Source organism: Notothenia rossii (genome assembly GCF_949606895.1).
Source record: "Notothenia rossii genome assembly, chromosome: 9".
Taxonomy (NCBI): domain Eukaryota; kingdom Metazoa; phylum Chordata; class Actinopteri; order Perciformes; family Nototheniidae; genus Notothenia; species Notothenia rossii.
Genome location: NC_136907.1, coordinates 47,476,879 through 47,484,054, shown reverse-complemented (window position 1 = coordinate 47,484,054; position 7,176 = coordinate 47,476,879).

Here is a 7,176-nt window from a genome sequence, read left to right as displayed (position 1 = left end):
TCAACATCTCCTGATGCTGCTGACCCAGCTGTATGCTTCTCTTCCTCAAGTATGTGTCCATGAGCTCCTCCCACTCATGCACTGAGAGCTTGTCAGACCCATCTCCTCTGTACACAGGAGGCTCTCTCACATCGGACTGCATGACTAACTTCACACCAGTCAGGTTAAGTGTGGAGTCAACGCGCGACTGGCCTGCACCTGAGTTCTGAACCCGTGCTTGACTGCCTTCATTCGCTTGACTCTCTTCCTTTAACTGAGCTGATATAGACTGTCCCACTTGCTGGGCGATGTGTGCGATGAGATCACTCAAAGCTGGGTCACTCCTGTCTGGGATGGCCGAAAGTGAAAAGGTAGGTCTGTCGGTAAGGGACGGGTGGCTAGGTAGACGGGTGGAGGTGAGAACTGGGGAACCTCCATTGTCTGGAACAATAACTGGGCGGGTGTAGCTGGGCGCTGGCGACATCATGTCGCCTGGACTTGCAACTGAAGAATTAAACAGCTGTGCCCCCCTCCCAAAAGAGTTAAACAGCGGTGCACCCCTCCCCAAACCAGCAACTGGAGAGTTAAATAATTCCAAACCAGGAAGTTGCGCCCCCCTCCCAAAACCAGAAACATTTTGAACAGCTTTCCCCATTACATTGAAATCCATCTCTTTTTTTGTTTCAAAAAAACTTAGTTAATGTCAACAAAAACAGAAAATACTGATTCACAATAAACAATGGACATTTTTTTCAATGTCTTTTTCTTTCACTTGACAAACATTTTTCCAGAAAGAACACAATGTCCTTGTAACTGTGACAAAGCCACTTCAATATAACCTTCATAAGGGAACCTCTTTTTTGTTGTTGTTTTGACGTCCGACAACCTCCGGTGACCAAGCTGGTGTTGATCCACGATGTGATCCGGGTCACGGCACCAATGTAGCCGGTCTGGGCCTACTTCTCAGCAGACCCTTGCTACGACTCTGCGTTGTGTTGTGCGTGTTTGATGGACAAGGAGATTCGGTTGTTGTCTTTAACCGAAACTGTGGCGTATTTATTCCTCTGCATGAAGTAAACACAATAATGCAGCAGCATTAATACACATGGACGTCTGCAACACACCAGTCTCAGTCTGCCATACAAACAACTGCGAGACTAGTACTTATAAAACATTCAGATATCAAATCTGTCACAATAGATCACAATACACTGTTCAATTACAGTTACACTGGAAATGTATACACCACCGGCTAATTAGTATTTTTAGACATGTAAATAAAACAATAAAATAAACACATAGTACAAAACACAATAGACCAAAAACATACCTGCATGAAGTAAACACAATAATGCAGCAGCATTAATACACATGGACATCTGCAACACACCAGTCTGTGGTGGGGAAAAGACGCCATTAAACATGCTGCAGGTGCTGTGTGTGAGTCCTCACAAGTGCTGCTAAACAGTACACTTAACTAAAAGTTTGCTAAAACACTCAAACTTCTGCAAAACAACTACACAGCAACACATTAGCACCATGGAATGATATTATAACCTTGTTTCACAGTTTAAGATTATATAAACACTGTAAACATATTTTAGAACAGAAATCTACAAAGAGAACATGACAAACTCTCCTCACCTCAGTCTGCCATACAAACAACTGAGTGAGAGAGGGTGCAACGCAGGTAGATGACGTCACTGCCGAAAGTGAAGACTTCAAAATAAAAGCATTAGCTCCCAAAACGGTCTTTTGTAGTAAACATACCAAAATAAAAGTGACAATAAATAATATTGGAACAATAAAATAAAACGTGAGGGATTATTGGTGGAATGCATTCCTGTATATTTATATACCTGCTACATCAGCATCAGCTTGTAGATGGTATTTTAAACTCGATGCGCTCTGAAACTACAGGGCGGCCGAGGACAAAAAATCCATATGTGTTAATCGCGTTAAAATAATTAGTGGCGTTAATTTTTTTTGCGTTAACGCGTTATTAACTTGACAGCCCTAATATTTATATCATTGATGTCAGGGTTGAGTGAAGCAGGCGGGACCCAAACGCAGATTTAACCGAAAATACCGTTATTAAAAGGCTACAAGAAAACTACAGAGCTCTTCCACGTGAACATAGTCAAAAAACAAACAAGGATCTCACAAAGACTGACAGAAAAACCAGAACTTAAATGCACACAAGACTAATCACACAAACAAGACACAGGTGAGGAGGGAGGAGAAAACACAGGGGCACAAGGTGAACACAATCAGGAAATCAGGCACAGGAGGGCAAACACAGAGACAGGAATCAACAGACAAGACAGGGGGTGAACACCTTTCAAAATAAAACAGGAAACCAGAGACAGACAAAACACAACACAGACAGACCGTGACCTTCTACTTTACCCCTATTGTGTATGGACTCAATTTTTATTAGGGCTGTCAAGTTAACGCGTTAACGCAAAAAAAAATTAACGCCACCAATTATTTTAACACGATTAACGCATGTGTATTCTTTTGTCCTCGGTCGCCCCGTAGTTTCAGAGCGCGTCGAGTTTAAAATACCATCTACAAGCTGATGCTGACAGCCCCGCTCCTGCCGTCCGCTTGCGGCAGACCACACTTCCACGCTCACCGTCAGGTACCGACTGGCCATAGGGAGGACCGGGAGGGTGTGTGTATGTGTGGCGCGAGCGAGCGAGAGAGAGAGAACGGGCACACCTTACGTGCAGGGGCGCCGCCAGGGATTTTGGGCCCCATGAAAATATATCACATTGGGCCCCACCACCAGGCACAGGCCACTTTGTTTATAAATTACCTCAGTTGGAAGAAAAGCTGGTTCAGGTTTAGCGTTTTGGGGGGACCGGGCGGCTGAGCCTAAAGATGGATCTGTTGGACCTGGCACCAGGGGGAGGGACAACTGATTTAGTATGACTAGGCGCTAAAAATGTGCCTGCATTTATTAAAGGTAGGGTAGGTAAGAATGGAGAAACCAGCTCGAGTGCGCTACAATTTGAAAATAGACAACCTAAAAAAATCTGCCCCTTCCTTCAGAGTTCCTTACAGAGCCCCTCCTCCAACACACACAAACGCGCACATGACCAATGAGGGCACGAGATAAGTTTGTGCACAAATGGAAGGCTGACAGGCAGGTAGGCCATCCATTCATTTTAGCCGGGCCGGCTCAGATGATTGGTCGTGCGTTTTACAGAGCCACGGCTTACACAGATGACATTTTTGTATGTATTTATTTTTCAAAGCATTTAATATATTCATTGCTATCAGGATGTTAAGAGCATTCCATGAATATAACAAAAAGCGTTTCTGAAGTGAATTACCTACCATACCTTTTTAAATGTCAGCTAAAAGAGCAGTGAAATTAAAGACCTCTGAATTTTCTGTAAAGATATTAACACACACACACACACACACACACACACACACACACACACACACACACACACACACACACACACACACACACACACGCACAAACATACACACACACACACACACACACACACACACACACACACACACACACACACGTACACACACTTTGTATTGTATTATGGAATGAGAGAGGTTCCAGATTGAATAGAGGCGAATATTTGTAATGTTCAGAGGTTGTTGTGTTTAATATTCATGATAATATTTGTCATTGTTCAAATGATAATAAACATTTGCCTAAAGCATATTTGTCCACTCATATGTTAAGAGTATTAAAAACTTGAAAAATATTCCTATAAGGAACATTTAGAACAGATAAAAAATGTGCGATTAATTTGCGATTAATCGTGATTAACTATGGACAATCATGCGATTAATCGCGATTAAATATTTTAATCAACTGACAGACCTAATTTTTAGGTTTTCATCAAATATAACATATTTCACAAAAAAATGCAATAACGTGCTTTAACCACTAGGTGGTGCAGGTTAAAATACTGTGAAGTTTACAGTGTTAACACCATACAATATACTGCTGTTTCCAGTTTAGTTTATGATGGATGTATTTTGTTATCCACACATATATTGTTTTGATATTTGTAACACCAAACCAACAAAAAACATGGTCTTAACATGACCCAGTGGTCTAGTTAATAAATAATATAGTATCAAACATATTAAAATTAACTCTTATTTTGAAAATACAGCTTCCTGTGTTCGAATGAGCTGCTCCGACCCTCGGTCCTGAGTCTATGGTCCTGACGGACTCCAAAGGTCTGACATTATACAATCGAACACACGGATAATTGTGTCTTATTGTTGAGTAAATAACAGTCAAGAATACAAAATTAGAAGGAACAAACGATGAAACAAGATTTCAGTATTCTGAGCCCCTACTCTCCCCCTAACTGACGTCAACAAAAGTCTGACATTAAAATAAAGAAGTAAAAACAATAAGTGTGGCTTGATATTGAGTAAGAAAAAGGTTGATAAACGCTGTGATAATGGATCTGCGGAGAGCATTTCTCCGCGATCCCAACTCCTCTATTACCAACGTTCAGGGAGCAAGTCAATGGGACTCCCTGATAGTTGAAAATTGACGCTAAAGGGCCTCCACTGCGTTTGATAGTGACGCCAAGGGATCCTGACATAACGTCACTATACAGGGTATATGCAGGAATCCTGAAGTCAAATTGAATACCTTTTAAGACCTTTTTTAAGACCCTTTCCATACATTTTAAGACCTCATCGCCACTTGAGTTTTAACTGGTTACATTGGCAACACACTTTACCTCACATTTACTATATAGTATTGATTGTCCCTCCTCCTTATCTTCCAACCCATTTGGACGCAAAATGCATTTCCCCTGTGATGGAAATGATGGTACTAAAGCTTAATACAGTGTAAACCTAATGAAATGTAAACTGCTGTATTCTGAAAATGTCATGTCAACGGTTTGACTGATTAGGTCAAATCCCTGGAGTGACCTTTGAATGTGTGTGAGTGATCAACAGATGTTTTGCAAGGGGGTTTTATGACACTACAGGAAGGAAGGTAGGATAAGGTCTTATCTGTATCTCTTTTGCTCTGTGTAGGGTGTGAGTTTTGCATACAGTGCCAGGGGGTCTCAGCTGACCTAATCAAATGTTGTTTTTAATATAACTAAGCTTTGATGTCCTCCTATAAAGAGGGCCTGTTTCACTCAGAAAGGTACGCGCTCTTTTGGAGGAGACGTCATACTTGCAAGTATAAAATATCCTTATTGCTTTTAATACAAATATTGTGTTGCTGTACGTTTGTTACCTTACCGATTATTCTCTCTAGACCACAGCTGATTTTAAAGCTGCTACGACATCCCCATAACGATGCTTTTTAACAACCGGCATAAACGGACCTTCGCGCGCTATCAAGCAGTGAGTATGCGATGTCCTGTTCAGATGACGTCGAATCCATACATAAAATACACAGAATCACACTACACACCTACGCAATGATTACATTCAGGCACACTGTAGAATACAACCTCTTTGGACAATTTATATACTTATTGAAAACAAGCTACAAAATGTAATACCTTGGAAAATGCCGTTTAATACTTTTGAATAGCCTTAATTTTCTCTAAATTGATTTATCAATTTGTACAAGAAAATTATAGTAGTGCTATAGTACGAGTTGGGAGTGAGAATGTGTTGGTCCTGGAGCTGCAGAGAACAGTGTGCGACAGCTCATTAACTCCCATCATGCCTCGCTGTTTCTGCTCATGAGAGACCTTGAACCTGTAACTGCTTTCACGGCACCGCACTTCTCTATTGCTGGTTCTTCCTGTTATTTGTGATGTGAGTGCTGTGGCTTGAGAGGATCTGACTGATGTAATAACACAGACAGAAAGAAAAAAAGAGAGGCATCATTATTTGAGCTCTGTAATTTCAGAAACCTTCTCCTGAGCACTCATACAGAGAGGTGGGAGAAGTACTCAGATCGTGTACTTAAAGTGGACCTATCATGCTATATTTGAACAATATATTGTAGGGCCATACCCAGTGGTGTAGTGGGCTTTGGACGCGGGGGTACGCTGTACCCCCACTTATTTGCAGCATGATCTTCTTTTAATAGTCTAATAAATATAAAATCATTGCCAGTCTTATCAGTTGCAAGTGTGTATTTGTTGTAATAATGACAAAAACATAATAAATTTCACAGTAATTATAATAAAAAATTTAAACGATTTCCTTAAAAAAGTATGATTCGTCATCACGCTCGTGACCCCGCGGCGGGGTGGGTCAGTGAAGAGCTGCCGATTTTGCGGCAGCTCTTTCCCTCAAGAACGCTAAACGAAAAAGATTTATAATGGCAGGCAAACATTTTTTACTTGACCTCTTTTCTAGTATCATTCACAAGAAGAAAGAGGCTAGCAGCACCGAAGCTACAAGTGAAGCTGCTAACATCCTCAGAAGAGCCGCCTAAAGACGTGGATACTGCTAGCACTAACGTTAACCTTAGCTACGCTATCATCATTCACCTGGCTAGCTCAAGCTCACCTTTTCTTTCCGTATGGACGGAGGAAACAAGAGGTGTGTGTGTGTGTGAGTGAAGCAGCGCTGCCTGCTTATTTGCAATGTAGGCTAGGCCTAATCAGAATAATTTCAAGTCCAGATTCAATGTATTGTTTGCATAAGTAGGCTATATTTTTCGTTTCGTTTATTTAATAAGTTAATTTCAGGACAACTTTGGGAATTTTGTTTGTTTGTTATGAGTTTTAAAGAGAGAGAGAGAGAGAGAAAAATAAATATAACTTATGTGCCAGTGTGTCCATGGTTTTGAGTCTGTGTGTGTGTTGAGCGCAGCGCCGTCTGCTTTTTGCAGTACAGTAACTAAAGTAGGATTAAGCATACCGATAGTTTTTGTGGACCTGTCTGCCCGTTTTGTGAGTGCACTGCGCGCGTGCGCACTTGTGTGGAGTTGTTTGGAGCTAATTAAAATAGCGTCCCCCCAGTAAAAAAGTCCCCATTACACCACTGGCCATACCTATATAAAACATGTCTGTGAATTTTTTTTTCAAAATACCAAACAGATCATGCATTTTAGCCATGCCTCATTTCGCTCTACTGGCTCTTTCCAGCGCTGTTTTTGCAGGGGGCTGATTCTGTGCTTTAATGCAAATGAGCTGCAGCTGACCACGCCCCCCTGCAGGAGAGGGGGGCGAGCTTTGAGATCAGCTGCTGGGCTGTCAGAAGAGGGGGAGA